The 21,395-nt window shown below is 46.2% G+C and overlaps 1 protein-coding gene across 1 annotated transcript in view; it reads right to left on the bottom strand.

Moving 5' to 3' along the window:
* Positions 1–21,395, bottom strand: part of ola1 (Obg like ATPase 1) — a 165,881-nt gene that overhangs the window by 134,614 nt on the left and 9,872 nt on the right. The gene's annotated exons all lie outside the window — the stretch shown is intronic.

Here is a 21,395-nt window from a genome sequence, read left to right as displayed (position 1 = left end):
ATACAGCACCCAGCAGCCTAAAGATTCATTCCCTCTACCACCAGTGCAAAGTGTGCACCATCTACAATGTGAACGGCCGTTACTCTCAGATGATTGCTCCACTAGTTATATTGCACCTTGTGTGTTACGCAAGCTAGTGTTAGTGCTAAAGAAAGTAATGCTTTTCTACTTTAGGCCTTGTTAGTAGAGAATTGTTCTGTCACAAGCACCTAAAGAAATCTATTCTTCGGAGTTTAGAAGAATTGTTGGGGGGGGGGTGGTCTTATTGAAACATACAAGCTCTTTAGGGGGCATGACAGGGTAAATGTGAACATGATGTGTCCACAGGGAAATCTTAAACTAGGGGACATAGTTACAAGATTTGGGGCTGCACCAAAGGGTTGCGATGGCTAAATATTTAGAGAGGAAATAGATACATTTTTAAAAATCGGGGAATTGAGGAATTAGAGGGCACAGAAGAGGAGATAAGGCTTGGGGTAGATCAATCATGTCACATTGAACAGCAGAGTAGGCTTGGGGGTAGACACAAAATGCTGGAGAAACTCAGCTGGTGAGGCAGCATCTATGGAGAGAAGGAATTGATGATGTTTCGGGTCGAGACCCTTCTTCAGAGGGCTGAGCAGCCTGCTCTTCTATTTTCTTCTATTTCTATGAATTTGCACTGATCACTTCCATAGCATTTTAAAAGTACAAACTTGCTCAAAGCGAGAAATAACACACCATTGACCCTGCAACATGCATTAAGCACAACTTCAAAGACCATTTCATACCCATATTTTTTAACATTTACTCACTTGCAATGCAAATTAAATGACATTAAATTACATCCAAATTCAGTTATTACTGAAACTTGTATAGGGATTACCCAACAGGACTCATCATCCACTGTAAAGATACTTCTTGTTTTAAATTCATTAAAGTCAACAGAATGTAATAACTGTTTTCACTGCTAATTTTTATCTAGAGATACCTTTGATGCCTTAACCCAAAAAGGGAAAGTACAGATATTATTTTGGAAGTCATTAGAACTGTATTTTACTGTGTGTGCAACGGAGTAAGTTGCCATTGTTTCAAAGAAAATTGGACAAGTATGGCAGAGGAATAAGTGAGTTTGGTATTCTGAAAAACGCAAGGAATCGAGGATTTTGTGAAAGGTCATTCGTGAGAAAGAAAAGCGAACGAAGCGCTGGCTGTATAAACTGTGCATAAATTGTTATGTATTCTACCAATGAATTAATCAAGAATTCTGTTAACTCAGTAGCGGACAGGCGTCGCTCTTTTATGAATATTAATTCGATTTTATTTCTATCTCACTTCACAAAGCCACCCTCTGGAATTCCGCAAAGCCTCTCCCAGCAGCGTTGGAGGACATTCTCTCTCTCTCTCTCTGAAGGGCTTAACCGACAGCCACTGGATAAGGTGAAAGGTGCAGCTGACGGTCCCCAGCCAGACAGGGAACGGGTTCCTCGGGAGTCGGAGCAGAGTTGAGCCGGAGTTAGCGCTGGCTTTAAGCCTGGGGCCGCCACTGCTCTGAGCCGGTTTCCCGTCACCCCGGACATCTCCGGCCGCCCACGGACAGGGATGGGACACTCGGGAGGGGACGGGGACGGTAGTGAGACTCCGCTCACAAATCTGCCGCCTGGGATTATGCAGGAGAGGGGCGCATGCTATTTGGTCCCAGCCAACTTTCCTTCCTCCCTTCAACCCCACCTGTTCCCGTGTCACACACCCTGCGTCCTCCGATGACTTACCTTTACCTAGTTAGATTAATTTGGTTTAGGGATACAGCACGGAAACAGGCCCTTCGGCCCACCAAGTCCACGCCGATCATCCGTTCGAACTTGTTCTACATTATCTAACTCCAGTAGCAATTCAACAGCGCTTGCAGCGCCGGAGACCCGGGTTCAATCCTGACTACGGATGAAACGCAGGTCTGTATACACGCAGCAGCTCAGCTGCCGAGAATGTTTATCTCGAGTGATCTATGACCTGGGCATGCGAGGTTGAAATACCGAACTCGAGTCTTCACAGTGGAAGACACGACCACAATACAATACAATTACAATACAACCAGAGGTTCAAACGAAATTTGGTGTCTGCAGTCATACAAACAAGCAGAAGAATCAAGACACAACACAATTTACACGAACATCCATCACAGTGAATCTCCTCCTCACTGTGATGGAAGGCAAAGTCTTATCTCTCCCCTGCACTCCTCATTCTCCTCCCGATGTCAGAGTCAAAGCCCCCGGCGGGCGATGGTAAATAAGTCCCGCAGCAATTATAAAGCCATGCCGGGTGATGCAAGGCCGCGCACCGGGTCTTGGTGTTGGAGCCCCCGGCGTGCGCTAACAAGTCCCGCGGCCATTTAAAGCCGCGCCGGGCGATGTAAGGCCCCGCTCCAGGTAACTCTCAAGCCCACAACTTGGGCGGTAGAAGTCGCCGTTGCGGAAGCCCCGAAAAGCGGTCTCCCAGCAGGGACACGCGGGCTCCCGATGTCACCGTCCACCGGGCCGGCGGCTGGAGCCCCCGAATCTCCTGGGTCGGGCCGCAGCAGCGCGCCACCACCGCTCCTCCCGCTACGAACTCGGCCAGCTCCACGATGGTGGGTAAATCCGCAGCTCCGCGACTGAAGCCCCAGGTCGTTCCGGTTGGAGGCCGCTCCACGGTGCTCGGCCCCAACGACAATGGAGACCCGACAGAGAAAAGGCAGGGTTCTCCGTGCAGGGGAAAGATTTTAAAAAGTTTCCCCCCCCCCCGCCCACATACCCAGTTTAAAAAATATATAAAAACTACATACAAACGAGACAAAAAATTTAAAAAACGACAGATGGACTGCAGAGGCCGCTGCGACGTGAGTCGCGCCGCCCACCCAGAACTTTTCTTGACCAACGTGTCAAGAGAGTCAAGGGATGGAAATTCGTGGAGTGGTCATCACTAAAGAGAAGGTGCTAGGGTAATTGAAAGGTCTGAAGATGGATACGTCACCTGGACCGGGACTGCACCCCGGAGAGGTGGCTTTAGAGATTGTGGAGGCATTAGTTGTGAACTTTCAAGAATCACTAGAGTCAAGGGAGGTCCAAATGATAGGAAAATTGCAAATATTACTCCACTGTTCAAGGGAGCGAGTCAGAAAAGTGGAAAATGTAGGACGGTTATCCTGACTTCAGTGGTTGGTAAGATTTTGAAGTCCATTATAAAAGTCGAGTTTTATGAGTACTGAGAAGGACACGATAAAATAAGTCAACGTCAACATGGTTTTGTGAAAGGGAGAGCTTGCCTGATGAACCTGTTGGAATTCTTTGAGGAAGAAATAGCAGGATAGACAAAGGAGAGTCAGTGGATGTGGTTTACCTGGATTTTCAGAAGGCCTTTGATAGGATGCCGCACGTCAGGCTGCTAACAAAGACGAGAGCCCCTGGTATCAAAGGGAAGATACTAGCATGGATAGCAGGTTCGCTGGATGGCAGAAGGCAGTGGCAATAAAGGGGGCTTTATCTGGTCAGCTGCCAGTGACTCACAGTCTTCCGGAGAGGTTGATGCTGGGGCCACTACTCTTCATGTTGTATATTAATGATTTGGATGAGGGGATTGAAGGCTTTATGGCCAAGTTTATAGATTATAAGGGGGGCGAATACAATGCTAGCAATTATTTTGAGAGGGCTGAAATATAAAAACAGGGATATAATGCTGTGAGGTTATAAGGCACTGGTCAGACTGCATTAGGAGTGTGAGCAGACCTCCATCGTGAAAGTAGGGCTATGCATTAAATCAAATCTGTCTGTTTACTTTTCCACTGAAACTTCTTTCATCTTTCATAGCAACTTGCTCACCTTACCCCCAAAAACATCTACCAATCCCAACACCCTACCAATTTGAATCCAAGGACAGGTATTCAATGCCTTATTTTTCATTACGATTTTCAGAAACATTGAGCACAAAACTCAAGTAAAGCGGACATTCAAAAGGCTGTTGCCTACACTTGAGGACTTTAGTTGTGGGGAAAATTTGGATAAGCTGAGCTTGTTTTCCCGAGAGGGAGGAAGGTTGATAAAAGAGGCAGACTGGGAAGATAGTATCATTGAATCATACAGCACAGAAACAGGCCCCTCACTCCATTTCATCCATGCCGACCAAGAGCCTTCCTGACCTAATCCCTTTGGCATATGTCCCTCTAAAACTTTTTTATCCATGTTCAAATTTGTTTTAAATGTTGTAATTGTCCCCAACACTACCATTTCCTCTGGCATCTCTTCCCATATGTCTTTTTACAATACTGCACACAAAAATTTAACAAATGGGGTCAAATTTAAAATTCCTTCTAAAAAGTTGACAAGCACTTTATTGTGTTCAGTATTAACAACAAATATAAGAAAAGATAGCATATTGATCGCAGTTTCTGAAAATGGCATCAGAATACACAAATACATTTTGTGTAACGGTTGTTGCGTGGTGTCCACCAGTGACCTGGTTGGCTCAGTAAGTACACATATTTCTTAATCCTTTCTATGTTTATGAATATCACATGGAACAATAAAATTGAAAACACCGTTTCCATTTCATTCACCTGATCATTTGGTAGAATACTGCATCCATCTGAGTGGACACCGTAACGCTCGTTACACAAACATCCATTGCGGTGGACACTAAAAAGTTTGGTGTCCCAGAAAACGAACGTTACATTATTAGCGAGAACCAAGCATTTTCACCAATGTGATCTAAACGGTACATTAATTTATGTCTTTGAGCAATCGATGGCCGATGATTCGTCAGATCGTTTGATATGGGCTGATTTTTTTGTAAGTAAAATGTCTCCATAAAGGTCGTTGCGGAGCTTCCCGAAGTTAATACGAAGGAGTGAAGTTAGCGACTTGGTCCGTACGACAGGTAAATAAGGGACAATGTGTTGCCAAATTGAAGATTGGCTCAGTTTCCACCCCAAATTTTTTTTAATTGATTTAAAAAAGTCGGAAAATATATCGTAAACGGTCGTTGCGTTTTTGACACCACAATGTTTTTGATATATTAAATTGGAAAATAGGAAAAAATAATTAACTCACCCAAAGATTGATACTACCACAGGATACCTCGTTGGGTGTTTGAAATCTCCCCCCCTGAAAAACATCTCCACTCCCGTCTCACTCCAATCTCTCCCCCCCTGAACGCACTGCCATTGAATCACTCCGCAAAAACCCAGATTGGGTTATCAAACCAGCCGACAAGGGAGGTGCCGTGGTAGTCTGGCGCGTCAAAGCTGAGGCCACGCGCCAACTCTCGGACACCTCCTCCTACTTACCCCTGGACCATGACCCCACTGACGAGCACCAGGCCACCATATCTAGCACCATCACCGACCATCAACTCCCACGCCCTGCCCGACCAAGCTTCCAACCTCATCGTTCCCCAGCTTCGCACGGCCCGGTTTTACCTTCTCCCCAAAATCCACAAACCCGGCTCTCCCGGCAGACCCATTGTCTCTGCTTGTTCGTGCCCCACCGAACTCATCTCCACATACCTTGACTCCATACTATCCCCCTTGGTCAAATCCCTTCCCACCTATGTTCTAGACACCTCAGACACTCTCCGCCGCCTCCGCGCATTCCACTCTCTAGGCCCTCACCCCCTCATCTTCACCATGGACGTCCAGTCACTCTACACCTCCATCCCCCACCAGGATGGCCTCAAAGCCCTCCGGTTCTTCCTCGACCAGAGGAGCAACCTATACCCAGCCACTGACACTCTCCTCCGCCTAGCGGAGTTGGTACTCACCCTCAACAACTTTACGTTTGACTCCTCCCATTTCCTCCAAACACAAGGCGTAGCTATGGGCACACGCATGGGCCCCAACTACGCCTGCCTCTTTGTCGTGTACGTCGAACAATCCTTGTTCAATACGTACCAGGGCCCCATCCCCGACCTCTACCTCCGTTACATTGACGACTGCTTTGGGGCCACCTCCTGCACCCACACACAACTGACTGACATCATCCACTTCACCACCAACTTCCATCCGGCACTCAAATACACCTGGACCATTTCCGACACTTCCCTACCATTCCTTGACCTCACCATCTCCATCGCAGGGGATAGACTTCTGACCGACATACACTACAAACCCACTGACTCACATGGCTATCTGGACTCCACGTCTTCTCACCCTGCCCCCTGTAAGGACTCCATCCCCTACTCCCAATTCCTCCGTCTACGCCGCATCTGCTCCCAGGGTGAGACGTTCCACACCAGGGCATCGGAAATGTCCTCGCTCTTCAGGGAACGGGGATTCCCCTCCTCCACCATAGATGAGGCTCGCACCAGGGTCTCTTCCATACCCCGCAACACTGCTCTCTCTCCCCATCCCCGCACTCGCAACAAGGGCAGAGTCCCCCTAGTCCTCACCTTTCACCCCACCAGCCGGCAAATACAACAAATCATCCTCCGCCATTTTCGCCACCTCCAACGTGACCCCACCACTCACCACATCTTCCCATCTCCCATGTCTGCCTTCCGCAAAGACCGCTCCCTCCGCAACTCCCTTGTTAATTCTTCCCTTCCCTCCCGTACCACCCACTCCCCGGGCACTTTCCGTTGCAACCGCAAGAAATGCAACACCTGTCCCTTTACCTCCCCCCTCGACTCCATTCAAGGACTCAAGCAGTCGTTCCAGGTGCGACAAAGGTTCACCTGTATCTCCTCCAACCTCATCTACTGTATCCGCTGCTCTAGATGCCAGCTGATTTACATCGGTGAGACTAAGCGGAGGTTGGGCGATCGTTTCGCCGAACACCTCTGCTCAGTCCGCAAGAACCTACCTGAACTCCCGGTGGCTCAGCACTTCAACTCCCCCTCCCATTCCCAATCTGACCTCTCTGTCCTGGGTCTCCTCCATTGCCAGAGTGAGCAACACCGGAAATTGGAGGAACAGCACCTCATATTCCGCCTGGGTAGTCTGCGGCCGGAGGGCATGAACATTGAATTCTCCCAGTTTTGCTAGCCCTCGCTGTCTCCTCCCCTTCCTTAACCCTCGAGCTGTCTCCTCCCATCCCCCCGCCCTCGGGCTCCTCCTCCTCCCCTTTTTCATTCCTTCTCCCCCCCCCACCCCCTATCAGTCTGGAGAAGGGTTTCGGCCCGAAACGTCACGTATTTCCTTCGCTCCATGGATGCTGCTGCACCCGCTGAGTTTCTCCAGCATTTTTGTGTACCTTAGAGGTTTGGAGCCTCCTTGATTTAACTTACGGAGATACCTACCCCGATAACGGTCGTTGTGACAATGGACACCAAGCACAACGACCGTTACGGAATCTTTGCTGGGCGGAATACCAGACATGTTACTGTATTTTCCTCCTGGTGTTGATGAAGATATTTCCCTAGACCAATATCAAAACGTTATATGTATGAGGGGCCATATGAAGTTTATTCATGAATTAAATATTCATGACTAAATGTGGCAGAGTTTTTAATGTCACACTTTTGGTGTCCAAAATGGTGGGAAAACAATGAAAATTTGTCTGTTATGACAAAAGTTTTTGACTTTCGGTCTTGAAGTTATCTAACTTATATCTGCTATTTATAAGGTTTCACATGATGGGTAGATTTTTGTTAAGAACAGTGTAATGGTGTAAAAAAGTGATTACTAATCTTGTTCGTCAAAAGCTCTCCAGTATTGTAAAAAGACTCATAATCAACTGCTGAGTGTTGCATATGTTACTCAATAAATACAGTTGTACCAGATCCGTATGTGTGACTTACTCAACATGGGTCAGAGGTGGGATCAACCCACTCCGCATTTAAGTATATCGGTTTTTATTTTCTTTCCAGTGTTTTATTTCACCAGTTTTGTCCCATATCTCGTGTTGCTTTGGGCAATTAATTCCGTAAACCTGATCCTCTGGTTTTTGACTCAGACCTCGCTGATCGTTGGCGGATTTTCGAGCGCGATTTTAACTTTTACATTCTGCTGCTCATCGCAACGTTCCACCAGACCACCGTGCCTCTATCCTTCTCAACATCGCTGGCACAGAAGCTATCAAACGAGCAGAGCGTTTCGACTTTCCTCCTGCAGTCCTGGATCACAACAAACATGGTACCTGCTGAAACTTAGACGATCAACAAATTCAGTTATGTGACCTTCGCACTAACTCAGTACTGGAACATACTAAATTTTTTGCTCGTAATCAGCTACAAGGAGAACCTGTGGAGACTTATATCAGCACTCTAAAGCATATTGCTGCACGCTGCCGTTTTGGGAATCTGTGTGATGAACTTGTCCGCGACAGACTGGTGGGTGGAATCCTCAGTGACAAAGTACGTGATGAATTACTCAGTGATACTGAGTTATGCCTAGTCAGAGCTGAACATGCTTGTCGCATTGCTGAACTTACCGAGCCTCACACTAAATCAATGGGGCCAGGACCGCATTCTTCAGACCGTGTTGATGCTACCACACCTCCTACCGCACCCAACGCTCACAGCCCATTACATCATCTCGACAATCTCACAGATTTATTGAAAAGTGTTCTAACTGTGACGGGCCACACTCCGCTGTTCGCGAAATATGCCTTGCCTTTGGTATATTATTCCACTATTCAGTTCCACGGCAGCCTGTGCACCCGGTAAAACATGAAGATTTAGTTATTAGTTTATAAAATGTTTAAATTGAAGCAGTACGAAAATTGTATAACTGTTATGTCGATTACTTTCTCTTTGTACAATTGCTTCTAATAAAATAAATAAATAAAAATTTAAAAGAGAGATTCGGATGAGTACCAGGAGCTACTAGCACCTCCTCCAAATACTCTCTCCGAGCCTGATGATAACAGACATAACATACACTCTCTGGTTGATTCCACCAACAAGCGCCTCAACCCTGAAGTTTCACTTCGTGTCAACAATACCATAACTGTTGCAAAGATCGACACTGGGGCCAAATGTAACATCATGCCATTGTCCGAATTTACACGCGTCAAGAATGCCGAACGTATTGTAAACACATTGGCTGCTTTGTTAGCTTATGGAGGAGGGGAGGTGCACCCAGTTGGAAGAGCTGAGTCGCAGTGCCACTTAGCGTCACGATCTCACAAGTTGAACTTTTTTATTGTTCATGGGAAAGTTGCAACTCTGCTTGGCATTGACGCATGCCAGGACCTAGGACTGGTAACTTTCGGGCCAGCTGTCCTTCAAATATCTCCTGCCGAGGGCTCCACCCAGCAGATACTTTTCCAGTACAGGGAACTTTTTGACGAAAAGCTTGGGAACCTACCTCTCAAGTGCAATATCGTCACCGATGCAAATGTCTCACCTGTGGTACGAGCACCACACCGCATTCCACATGCTATGCGTGACAGAGTACACAATGAGATCCAGCGGATGGAGTCCCTGGGTGTCATTGCCCCGGTTACCGACCCATCCGACTGGGTTTCCCCCATGGTGGTCGCAATAAAGAAAAACAAAGAAGAAATCCGAATTTGTATCAACCCCAGAGATCTGAACACCGCGATCAAACGCCCGCACTACCCGATGCTCACGGTGGAGGAAGTTGCTGCTCAGCTAGGCAGTGCCTCTGTGTTTTCTGTTCTGGATGCCAAAAGCTCATTCTGGCAGATCCCGCTGGACCCCGACTCGTCCAAACTCACCACGTTTGGCACCCCCTTTGGCCGTTACAAGTTCCTGCAGATGCCCTTTGGCATCAACTCTGCGTACAATGGAACAATTATTTGCGGGGTATCCTTGCGCCATCATTTTTGACGATATTCTCGCCGGTGAAGGGAAGATGATGCGGATTTGTGCCATATGCGCGTGGGACGGGTTTGTTGGCCGCCCCTTAGATACAAGGACTTTGTTTGAACCACCTGAATTCCCTCGTATGTGCTATTAGCATTTTTGGTCGCATTATTAATCAGTCAGCACCCAGCAAAGTGCTTTCACTTTTTATTCTTACAAGGAAAGATGTAGATTGGTTACATTACATACTAACCAATGTAGTGCTTTATTAATATAAGCTCCGCCTACTACCACACCATTCATACTATCACAACCCGACATGTGCTGTTAGTTGGTGATGCAGCACGGTAGAATTGATATGCTGCTGAGTGTTGTATATGTTACTCAACAAATACTGTTGTACCAGATCCGTGAGTATGTGTGACTTACTCAACAAAATCTGGAACACATTGCCAGAGATGGTGGTGAAATAGATGCATTAGTTATGTTTAAGAAATATTTTGCCAGGCTCTTCAATAAGAAAGACATAGATGGATATGGCCCTAACACAGGCAATTATGATGAGTGTAGAGGAGGTAGGCTGAAGGACCAATAACTCCATAACTATTTTCACACAGAATATTACCAAGTTCAACTATGCCATCATAATTCTATCAAAACCATTAACACTACCTGTTCAGCATCAAAAACTGTGGGCAACAATTTCCTCCAGTGTTGGAAGGCAGAAGCCAATGTCTCTGCCCACTTTCATGTCTCCATCTATAAAATTATCTTAAGCCAAACTAGCTCACAACTTTGGTGTTGTATTGAACAGAGAAGAGGTGTGCAGCATTCTGTCAAAATACAACAGCAACAGAAGCTTTTCACTGTACGTGACAATAAACGAAACTGAAATGAAAATGTTTTGTCTCTCCATTTTACCTTGGCTCATCTGCTCAAGCCCTAAACTGTGCATCTGTTAACTCAACACTTGGCTACTTCAAAAGATTCAGGCCAGCAACTTGTCTATCTTCACAGTTCACAACAGAGAACAACTTTCAAACATTGCACTTTTTCAGATTTTCCTTCTTTTTAGAAACATCATGCTACTTCAAAATGTGATATTTTGGTGAATGCAGCTCTCAACAAATGTTGTGTCACAGCAGAAATTCCAAGTTGCAGTTCTGACTGCCATTCGGCTGTCACCAAACAAATCAGTACAATTATGCCTGACTATGGAAGCATCCATTGGAAGGTAGACGCAAGAAGATTGACAGTTGGGTAACAGATCCAAGTGACATTAAATCTCTCAAGATATAGCAACAGGCAGTTCTGCAGCTGTGTTTCGATCAACATTTAATTTTTCCACCAAAGTGGTTTCAAAAAAATTTCAAAACTAAAAATGGGAAATGCTGGAATTACTCACAAGATTTTGCCTTTTTGTTTCAGATTTTCAGCATCTGCAATATTTTACTTTTGAAAGATATCAGAAGTTATATCTGTTTTTATAATTGGAAAAATTGACTACTGATTTGACTTTTAGAACGTGCACATTTGTTGACTGTCAATAATTAAAGTCAAGCATTGTGTATCAAATTATTCCGATATTTAGCTATTTCACTGACATGGATGATAGATCTAAAGATTTACCTCTATCAATAAAAATCAACACTGGTTATTTCACGCATTTCAATCACAGTAGTTTATTGAAATGTATTTACAGCATTCAATGCAACAATTGATTTTTAATATTTTAATTGATTAATTTCATAGATTTCCTACATAGCAACAATAGGAATAATTCAGTGATATTCATAACCACAATAACTGATTAGTTGAACAATGCAACCAACTTAAGTTAGAGGAAAGCAACCTTTCTAGACACCGATTTGTTCTGCTGGACTCTTGTACAATAAGGCGGAAAGTTGATTGAAACACAAGATCCCAGGAGGCTGGACAGAGCTGATGCTGAGAGGATGTTTCCTCTTGTGGGGGAAACTAGAATTAGGGATCACTGTTGAAAATTAAGGAGTCACCTATTTAAAACAAAGATTTGGTGAAAAATCTCGGAAGAGTCTTAGAATATTTTCAATGCAGAAGCAGATAGATTCTTAATGTATAGAGGTAAAAGGTTAGAATGAATTGATAGAAATTGATTTATTAAAATTAGATCCGCTGTTATATCATTCATGTTTCACCTAATTCATACGTTTCAAAGATAATCACTTAGCAATGTACTTCACTTTCATAAGACAATTTTGGATGGAAACCCTAACGCTAATAAACCAAAATAATATTCGACGTAAATCTAAAATAAAAGCTGAAAGTGCCGTTTGTATCAGAAAACCATGCATCAATGCACATAATTTTGTGGCAGTTTAGAAAATGAACTTTTGACCTCTCATTTCATTTACTGGTAAACTATTGTACCATATGACCCATGAACAACAGAAGAACCAAGTGTGAAAATGTCAAAACACTGTCACGACCATGGCATTTTGCAGATGATGTTGTCAAGAAATGACAGGTAAAATGCAAAAGCCTTCCCCCTTGCTGGTAGTGAACAATGATGGAGTTTTCCCTAACAAGTTGCCACATTGCTCCCATCAACCACATCCTGGAATACAAAACTAATGATTTGCATTAGAATAACAACGATTTCAGCAGTTATTCTTATGCTCATTTTTGATATCTATACACAGCACATCATTTTAAGTGGGAGTTGAGTGCACAAACATAATGCACTTACTTTAAGAACAGCTTCCTCCCCGCTGTTGTCAGACTCTTGAACGGACCTAATATGCCAAGGATAAATTTCCGATCTCCTAATCTATCTCTTAACAGCATTTGCATTCTTTATTTACACTTTCCCTGTAGCTGCAACACTAAAATGTCTTCTCCACGACAGAGTGTACCATGGTATTGTAGTCCCATATGACTTTTGGCACAATCTCAACTCATTTCTCATTCATCTCTCAACCCAATCCCAAATTTCTACAGATGAGCAAGCATAAAAGCAGTGCAAATGAAAATTAGGTTACAGAACAGTGCACAACTTTCTTTATTGCAGAGAGGCCCAAACTGACCATCTCAATCACCGCTCACAGCCACTGAAGCAAAAGTTGCAAACGTAAAGATCCTCACAAATGTTACTTCAATTACACTACTAAAGTAGACCCCATCAACAGTTTGCTAGCTTCCCGCAGTTCCCAGCAATTACACTTGAAGTGTGAGCTCTGAGACAACATTAGATTTGACCTAACACAAGCAGTAACTTCATTTGTTTCAATAGAAAGGCACATGTGCAAGAGATAGAAGTGGGCTCTACGAAATTTAATTAATTGAGGCAACAAATTTGTTTTAAACGTTTTCTAGTGTTGTAAAAAAATTTAATGCATCATTGATCTGATGCCTTTTGAACATTTTTCAACGTTTGAAAATTTAAACTTATTCAATCATTCCAGCTCCATAAGTTTCCACGGCCAGTAAATCTGGCATATTGACTTATTCAGCTGTCATTCCGGAGATAGGCTTCACTAATAAAGGAGCCTGGATGGCTGTGCCAGATATTAAACACCACTGCCAGTCTGAAATTGGTGTCAAAGTGAAAATAAGCCGAAGAGGTGCATTGTGATGAAACAAATAACACCACACAATTTCTAAGTCATCATCTTCCCTCCTCCTAGAACAATACTTCATGCTTTTAAAACTGCTGTGAATATCACTGCCTTGCATCTTTCATAGTATTTTGTTTGATCATGGGTATGTGAACAAATATCAAAACGAAAGAGGCAAGGTAGTGATATTCACAGCCATTTTAAAGGCATGCTGTATTGTTTTAGGCATGCTCAATGTAAGGATTTTATGTTCATCCTAGATTGCCCCCGGGTTACTAGGCAATGTCTGGAGTCATGTGTTGCCTACACTACATAAGGAAGACATAATCACTTTTCTGAAGTTTACTAAATGAACCCAGTGAGCCAGATTAATTTCCCATGTGCCTGCGTCCCTTGTCCTTGGCAGAGCTTGTCTTTGGAAGATGGTGGTGGAATTGCCAGAGTAATTAACTGATATGGTTTTCAGATGGAACACATTGCAGTCATAATAAACATCTAAAATGGATGGGATGTAAGTTGGCTGCTTAAACGCCTTTGAAGCTGCACTCATAAAAATTAGTGTATATAAAATCATTGTATATTCTGTTGTACTCCTGACTTGTACCTCACATAGAAACATCAAAAAATAACAGCAAGTGTACCCCACCCGAGTTCCATGTTAGTCATAGAGCAAGAAAACAGACCCTTCGGCCCAACTTGCCCATGCTGGCCAAAATGCCCCATCAACACTAGTCCTACCTGCCTGTGCTTGGCCCATAACCCTCCAAATCTAACCTATCCCTGGTCTTGTCCAAATATCTCAAACGTTATGATAGAACCAGCCTTTTCCTCCTGTAATAAATAAAATAGTGCCGATTTATATTCACAGTGCCCTCCATAATGTTTGGGACAAAGACCCATCATTTAATTTATTTGCCTCTGTACTCCACAATTTGAGATTTGTAATAGAAACACATGTGGTTAAAGTGCACATTGTCAGATTTATTAAAGGGTATTTTAATACATTTTGGTTTCACCAAGCAGAAATTACAGCTGTGTTTATACATAGTCCCCTCATTTCAGGACACCATATTGTTTGGGACACATGACTTCAAAAAGCTGTGCCAATGAAAGTCAAAGAAGCCATTATGAGACTGAGAAACAAGAATAAAACTGTTTGAGACATCAGTCAAACCTTAGGCTTACCAAAATCAACTGTTTGGAACATCATTAAGAAGAAAGAGAGCACTGGTGAGCTTACTAATCGCAAAGGGACTGGCAGGCCAAGGATGACCTCCACAGCCAATGACGGAAGAATTCTCTCTATAATAAAGTAAAACCCCAAACACCTGTCCAACAGATCAGAAGCACTCTTCGGGAATCAGGTATGGATTTGTCAATGACCACTGTCCGCAGAAGACTTCATGAACAGAAATACAGAGGCTACACTGCAAGATGGAAACCACTGGTTAGCTGCCAAAATAGGATGGCCGGATTACAGTTTGCCAAGAAGTACTTAAAAGAGCTGGAAAAAGGTCTTGTGGACAGATGAGACGAAGATTAACTTATATATCAGAGTGATGGCAAGAGCAAAGTATGGAGGAGAGAAGGAACTGTCCAAGATCCAAAGGATACCACCTCATCTGTGAAACATGGTGGTGGGGGTGTTATGGCCTGGGCATGTATGGCTGCTGAAGGTACTGGCTCACATCTTCACTGATGATACCACTGCTGATGGTAGTAGCATAATGAATTATGAAGTGTATAGACATATCCTATCTGCTCAAGTTCAAACAAATGCCTCAAAACCCATTGGCTGGCGGTTCATTCTACAGCAAGACAATGATCCCAAACATACTGCTAAAGCAACAGAGGAGTTTTTCAACGCTAAAAAATCATAAATTCTTGAGTGGCCAAGTCAATCACCCGAGCTGAACCCAACTGAGCATGCCTTTTACATGCTGACGAGAAATCTGAAGGTGACCAGCCCCCAAAAAAAGCATAAGCTAAAGATGGCTGCAATACAGGCCTGGCAGAGCATCACCAAAGACACCGAGTGATGGCCATGAATCGCAGACTTCAAGCAGTCATTGCATGCAAAGGATATGCAATTTCTTTACATATTCCGGAAGACATTTTTCCCCCTGGAGTCCAAAATCGTCTTATCTGAAAATTTCATGCTTTATTTCTCGAGTTATTAATGAAAATGTTCAAAAATCTGACAAAATTGAATTTTAAAATGACTGTCGTTCGCTGATGACGTCACAATGGGTCTACGTGCCTTCTTCCTTGCACTGCGAGTGACGTCGCCCGTTCCTCCTCCCCCCCATTATTCAAAAGAAGCAGCCAGAGATGAAATCGGGCCGTCGACTGAAGACCAAAGATCATAGCTGAATACAGCGGCGGCCCAACTCGCGGTCCTTTGGTCGATGCTCGCCCGCCCACCCCCTCGCCCCCTCACTCGGGGTCCTCGTGTCAGCGCATGGTGGGGAGGTAGCTGCCGCTCTCTGCCTCTGTCGCTGCCCTCTGCTTCTTCGCGCTGCCTCTGTCCTCTGCCTCTACCAGCTACCTCTGCCCCCTGCCCCTGCCCTCTGTCTCTGCCCTCGCTATCTCTACCCCCTCACTCTCCTTCTCTAGCCGCGCCTGCGAGTTGGGGGCTATGCGTGAGTGGATAGGACGGGGGAATGGGTAAAAGGAGCAAATGAATAATATTAATATAATATCAAGGGGGGTGGTTAGTGTGTGTGGGGGGTGGTTAGTGTGTGTGACGCCGCAGGCCCCCACCACACCCCCCGCAACCGCGCGTTGAGGGCACGGGACCCACTTGGTCTAGTAAAATACTAAAAACTACTACTTTCATTTACATGACATTGCTGTGCCCCAAACACTATGGTGCCCTGAAATGGGGGGACTATGTATAAATACTGCTGTAATTTCTACATGGTGAAACCAATATGTATAAAAAATGACCTTTATTAAAATCTAACAATATGCACTTAACCACATGTGATTTTTTTTTCTATTACCAGTCTCAAATTGTGTACAGAGGCAATAAATAAATGATGGGTCTTTAACCCAAACATTATGGATGGCACTGTACGTCAGGCTGTTGTTTATAGGCTACAGCTCGGCATTCAATGCCATCATCCCCTCCAAGCTGGTTACCAAATGCCGTTGACCGGGCCCCCCCCTCCGCCGTGATGGCCCGGGCGTGAGAGCAGACGGTCCTTGTCTCGCCCCACCGGGTGTCGGGGGGGCTCAAACGTATGGAGTACTTGTGGTTGAGCAAGCCCCCGCTCAGCCGGAAGTACTCATCGGACCCAGGCGCCGTAATCCATCCCGGGAGCCGGTCCCACACAATTTGAGCCGCCTTTCCTCGACACCCTTTGTCTCCCTCCGAGACGCAGGGAGGCGTGTCCTGTACAGGCTCCTCCTCCAAACCCTGCACTTCCTCGCCCTGGTCCACCGTCCAGACACCAAGTGGCGGTCGGTGTTGCCTTCCGGTCACGAGGGGGGCCCCCAGTGGGGGTCCCTCTATGCAGGGATTCTCCCCCTCTACATTGGGGACCTGGGTTGGAGGGTATTGCACCGAGGTGTTCCCTGCAACCTGTTTCTCTCGCGGTTCAGACTCACCAGCCGCCTGCCACTTTTGCGGGCTGGAAGAGTCTGTGTATCACGTGTACATGGAGTGCGTGAGGCTGCAGCCATTGTTTGAATACCTAAAGGGGCTGCTCCTTGCCTTCTGGCTGCATTTTCCACCCACCATCCTCATCTTTGGACACCCTGTGCGTAGGAGATAGGGTAGGGCTGAAGATGTCCTGGTTGGGTTGCTCCTGGGCCTGGCCAAACTGGCCATCCGCGAGTCAAGGCGCCAGACGATGGAGGGCTCTACCCGAGCCGGCTGCCTGCCCCTTTTCCGGGGATACGTCCGTGCCCGGGTGCGGATAGAAAGGGAATACGCCCTATCTACGGGCACCCTGAGGGAGTTCCGGGACCGCTGGGCTCCGCAGGATTGTAACATAGTTGTATTGTAGTTTATTATGGATATATGTTTGTATTGTATTATGGTGGTGGGTTCTGGCTTGTTTTATTGTAGTGTAAATATTATTTTTTAATAATTGAATAAATGTTTTGATTAAAAAAATTTTTTTTTAAAATAATTAAAAAGAGCTGGTTACCAAGTGTTCCAATATCTAAATATCTGGCTGTACTTCTCACCCACCATCATCATCTTCAGACACTCTGTGCGTAGGGGAGAGGGTACGGCCGAGGATGTTCTGGTTGGGTTGGTCCTAGGCCTGGCCAAGCTGGCCATCCGTGAGTCACAGCACCAGGCTGTGACTCACGGGCTCTGCCTGAGCCGTCTGCCTGCCCCTTTTCCAGGGTTACGTCCGTGGTGTTAGAGAGGGACTCCGCGCTGTCCACAGGCTCCCTGGGGGATTTCCGGGACTGCTGGGAGGTGGGGGTTGAATGCATCCTTGACAAGGAGTGTAATATAATTATATAATAGTTTATCGTTTCTCGTGTATTATGGTGGTAGGTTCTGTTTTGTTTTTTACTGTACTGTATATATTATTTTAATATGTGAATATTAAACAGACCAAATGGCGCCAGCACAACAACCTGGCTCTCAATGTCTGTAAGACCAGGGAACTGATTGTGGACTTTGGAAGAGAAAGGATGAGGACCCATAAACCTGTCTATATCAATGGGACAATGGTGGTGAAAGTCAAAAGCTTCAAATTCCTGGGCGTGCATATCTCTGAAGGTCTTTCCTGTACCCATCACACTGATGCAATTATAAAGAAAGCACATCAACACCTCTACTTCATGGGAAGTTTATGGAAATTCTGTATGTCAGAGAAGATTCTCTTGTACTTCTGCAGGTGTACAGTAGAGACCATATTGACTGGTTGCATCACGGCCTGGTTCGGCAACCTGAATGCCCAGGAGTGAAGAAGACTGCAAACAGTTGTGAACACTGCCCAGTCCATCACAGGTTTTGACCTCCCCACCATTGAAGGGATTTACCGGAGTTGCTGCCTCAAAAAGGCAGCCAACATCATCAGAAACCCACACCACCCTAGCCACACACTCATTTCACCCCTGCCATCAGGAAAAAGGTACAGGAGCCTGAAAACTGTAACGTCCAGGTACAGCTTCTTCCTAACAGCCATTAGGTTATTTAACACTGCAATCTCAAATAAGCTCTGAACTACATAGACTATTATTGTTATATTGCATTGTTATTATAGACAATAGACAATAGGTGCAGAAGGAGACCATTCAGCCCTTCGAGCCAGCACCACCATTCAAAAGTCATCATGGCTGATCATCTACAATCAGTACCCAGTTCCTGCCTTCTCCCCATATCCCCTGACACCGCTATCTTTAAGAGCCCTATCTAGCTCTCTCTTGAAAGTATCCAGAGAACCAGCCTCCACTGCCCTCTGAGGCAGACAATTCCACAGACTCACAACTCTCTGTGTGAAAAAGTGTTTCCTCATCTACGTTCTAAATGGCTTACCCCTTTTTCCTTAAACTGGAGCCCCTGGTTCTGGACTCCCCCAACATCAGGAACATGTTTTCTGCCTCTAGCATGTCCAAACCCTTAATAATCTTATATGTTTCAATAAGATCCCCTCTCACCCTTCTAAATTCCAAAGTATACAAGCCCAGCCGCTCCATTCTCTCAGCATATGACAGTCCCGCCATCTCGGGAATTAACCATGTGAACCTTCGCTGCACTCCCTCAATAGTAACAATGTCATTCCTCAAATTAGGGGACCAAAACTGCATACAATACTCCAGGTGTGGTCTCACTAGGGGCCCTGTACAACTGCAGAGGGACCTCTTTGCTCCTATACTCAACTCCTTTTGTTATTGTTTGTTTTTTATGTGTACGTATGCTTGTGAACACACTAGACGTTTTTCTCATCTACATTCCTAAAAGTCTGATCTTGACCGCTTTTGGCCCACTGTGCTGCGATTTCCGAGAGAACGCCGCCACCTACGGCCGTCATTTTTGGCCACCTCGCTCAGAGCCCCCCTCCGCCTGCCAGGACCGGAGGATTTTTCCCATCGATAAAAAATCAGAGAGATATTAATGTTTTTTATTAATTCACCATTCTCTCTGCTGCCCCTGCTGGAGGGAGAGGGAGGGACTATAAAACCAGGGAGTGGTGTGCCTCACCCAGTCTCTGCAAGATGGAGGAAGCCAGAGGATCACGTCTCTCTGAGCTCTGAATAACACTGAACACATGTCTACTCAACTGTGAGTGCCCTTAATGTGGTTTGAAAATGAAAATATGGTTGGTTTGGAGTAAAAATTCACTGCTAATGGTTGTTTGGGTTGAAGTAATTGGTGGAGAGGTGGAATATTGCGTCGGGGGACCAGCCCTCCTGTGTGAATATAATAGACTAGACTTAGTCTAGTTTATTATATTTGTTTACAGTGCACTATGTTTCAGGCATGAGACAGGAAAAAAAATGAAAAAAGAGGAAGAGAAATGGGAGTCCAGGGGACATTGCCCCCCAGTAGGATTCCATGCGGCAACGCCCCTTGTGGGGGTAAAAAGGGGCAGCGTCCCCTTTATGCAGAATTTTTTTGATAATTGTATCTTGAAATGACACGTCTCATGCCTGTTTACCCTTAATTTCTCACAGGGTCTTCTCCACTCACACTCACCGGGAACCCCTCACTGCTCACACTCACAGGGACCTCCCCCCTTACCTTTGCTCACACTCACAGGGACCCCCTCATTGCTCACTCACAGGGATGTCCCTTCACCTTTACTCACACTCAGAGACTCCCCCCTCTGCTTATTGACACCGACAAGGCCCCAGCCCTGCAGCCGCGCCCCGGCCTTTCCCAGCCCAGTGCCCATTCTTCCGCTGCCCTCCCCAGGGCCCGCCGCTACCTGTGGTAATTGCGCTCCCGGCCTCGGCGCCTCGGTCCACCAGGCCTCGCCTAGTCCCGCCCCCAGACGCCTCCCTCCTCCAATCACCGCTCTCTATCCTCAATCCCATCCCACCCCCCACTTCCGCCTCTGACCAACGCCTCCCTCCTCCAATCACCGAGCTGAATCATGTCCCGCTACCCCACTGCCTGCTGACCGACGTCCCTCTCGTCCAATCGGCACCCTAGACAGGGCTCGAAATTAACGGTTGCCCAGGTGCCATTGACCACTCAAAGTGCCGCCGGGCAACTAAACACCGAGTCATTTTGCGCGGCTTGGCAACCAGATACTGGTTTGTACCGAAGACAGACACAAAAAACTGGAGTAACTCCGCGGGTCAGGCAGCATCTATGGAGAAAAGGAACGCGACGTTTTGTGTTGGCGGTGACGGCTGTATTGCGTGAGAAAGATACTAGGTGCGTGGTGACGAAGTGTCGGAGCGAATGACGGGCCCCGAACAGCAGCAGCGGCCGCAATAGCGGCTGCATCTCCTCCTCCGCCCGCCCTGATAGCGGCCGCTGCTTGCAAATCCGCTAACGGCACTTTAAAAAAACCGTCCCGCACACGCTGAGACCGGGAGGAGGGGGAGGGGGAGGCCTCGGCGTGCGGGAGGGTTTGTTTTGAAAGCGGTTATCGCCGTTAGCGGGTTTGCAAGCAGCGGCCGCTATCAGGGAGAAGGAGATGGAGTCGCTATCGCGGCCGCTGCTGCTGCTGTGCGGGACCCGTCATTCGCTCCGACACTTCTGAAGCAGCTGCACCAAAGATACTATAGCTATAGGATCTTTGAGCTGCACCGCTCGGCCCCGTTGGCTGGAGGAGGGAGACGGTGGCGAGGAATTCCCAACGGCCAAGGCAGCGGGCGATGTTGTCCGAGAAGCGCTGACCTTCCTTCCTCCCTACCTCGCCCCCCTTCTCTGCCTCTCTCTCTCACGCCCTCTCCACCCCCCCCCCCTTTATCCTGGGACCACTATTCTACATCCCGCACTGATCACCATTCCCGCCTCTATTCAGTCCTCACTGACATCCCCTGTGCTCCCCCCCCCCAATCTATTCATCCTGCGCTGATCACCCTATCCATCTCGCATTAATTCTCCTGCCGCCATAGCCCCCCCCCCCCCCCCCCATCCATCCTACACTGGTTCCA

The sequence above is a fragment of the Amblyraja radiata genome, chromosome 7, assembly GCF_010909765.2.
Source record: "Amblyraja radiata isolate CabotCenter1 chromosome 7, sAmbRad1.1.pri, whole genome shotgun sequence".
NCBI classification, from domain to species: Eukaryota; Metazoa; Chordata; class Chondrichthyes; order Rajiformes; family Rajidae; genus Amblyraja; species Amblyraja radiata.
This window is presented reverse-complemented; position numbering and strand designations above follow the sequence as displayed.